Below are 1,617 nucleotides of genomic sequence, written 5' to 3'. Positions count from 1 at the left end.
CATAAGGGATTTCCAAATATTCAATTTAGTTTATGTGCTTGACATCAGTGGTCGTTAAAGTTCACTGACTCGGATTCTTTATCTTACAAGGTTTATTTGTTCATGTGTTTCAGGTTCTTTAGAGAGCGTGTATGCGAACACATTCTCAATCTCGTAAGGAAACACTAGACGAAGTTGAAGAGTTAGAAGGAGAAGTTTTTGAAGAAGTTGAAAAAGTCGAAAAAGAAATGATCATTACAATGGGAGAACTAGCAGCAACAACGAAAGCTTTGATGGATTATTCTCAACCAAAGATCAATGACATTCAATCTAGCATTGTCAGGCCAGTTATCACAGCTAATACCTTTGAAATTAAGCCTGACACGATTTAAATGGTGCATAATTCAATCTAGTTTGGGGATTTCATCGAGATCTGCGACACCTTCAAGTTCAATAATATTTATGAAGATGCAGTGAAACTAAGACTTTTCTCATTCTCCCTGAGGGACAAGGCTAAGAGCTGGTTAAACTCTCTACCACCAGGTTCTATTGCAATATGGGAAGATCTTGCTCAGAAATTCCTTACTAAATTCTTCCCTATGGCAAAGACAGCTCCAATCAGGAATGCTCTTACTCAATTCGCGCAACAATCGGGGAATCTCTATGTGAAGCTTGAGAGCGCTACAAAGAGATGCTTAGGAAGTGTCCTCATCATGGAACTGCTTCTATAACGGTTTGGGAGCACAGTCAAGACCCATGCTCGATGCAGCATCAGGTGGAGCATTATGGGTAAAGAGCTATGAGGAAGCTTATGATCTAATTGAACTGATGGCTGCTAATGAATATCAGTATCCAACCCAGAGATCGCCACAGGGATAGGTAGCATGAGTTCTTGAAGTGGATGCAGCTACGGCTATCACTGCTCAACAAAAGGCGTTGTCTATGAAGATCGATTCTTTGGCTAACTATGGTATTGATCAGATAAACAGTGTTTGTGAGTTGTAGGCGGGTTCGCATACGACGGAGCAATGCACTATATCTAGTGAATCAACTCAGTTTGTGAGCAACTTTCAGCGATCGTAACAACCAGTTCCAGAAACTTATCATCCTGACAACTGGAATCATCCTAACTTCAGCTGGAACAACAATTAGAATGCGATGCAACAGCCATTCCAGCAGTTTATAACATCACTGCCAGAATGTAACATCGCGACATCTCATCAGCCTTAATCCATAGCTTATATTACTTTTTCTTATCTTCAGGAGCATCAACAGCAGGATGATCTGGCTAGGGTTCATAAGTGCAAAACGTGTACTCCTCAGCAGTCAACACAATGTCCAAATTTCGTTTCCATTCAATATAGTTAGGTCCGATAAGTTTTTTATCCTTAAGTATGGTGAACATTGGATTAAACCCCATTGTATCCTGAGAATCATGCATAAAAACATCACATAACACATAAAGGGTGCATTAAATATTAAGTCCTTTTGGTTCCTCTAACATTTATTAAAATTAATGCACTCACATTTAAACATCATAAGTTTCTGGTATGTCACGATGGATGACATGTATACCACCTAAATTTTAAATGTTACTTCGGTCCTATTACTAAATAATACGCCACGTTGGGGTGGTCA

General features: G+C 39.3%; 1 non-coding gene across 1 annotated transcript; it reads right to left on the bottom strand.

Moving 5' to 3' along the window:
• Nucleotides 1-593: 593 nt before the first annotated feature.
• Nucleotides 594-699, bottom strand: LOC141699024 (small nucleolar RNA R71). The gene has a single exon (XR_012565515.1). It is a non-coding gene; the product is annotated as a small nucleolar RNA R71 (small nucleolar RNA).
• Between the last annotated feature and the right edge of the window lie 918 nt (nucleotides 700-1,617).

Source organism: Apium graveolens, chromosome 11 (assembly GCF_009905375.1).
Source record: "Apium graveolens cultivar Ventura chromosome 11, ASM990537v1, whole genome shotgun sequence".
In the NCBI taxonomy this organism is placed as follows: domain Eukaryota; kingdom Viridiplantae; phylum Streptophyta; class Magnoliopsida; order Apiales; family Apiaceae; genus Apium; species Apium graveolens.
This window is presented reverse-complemented; position numbering and strand designations above follow the sequence as displayed.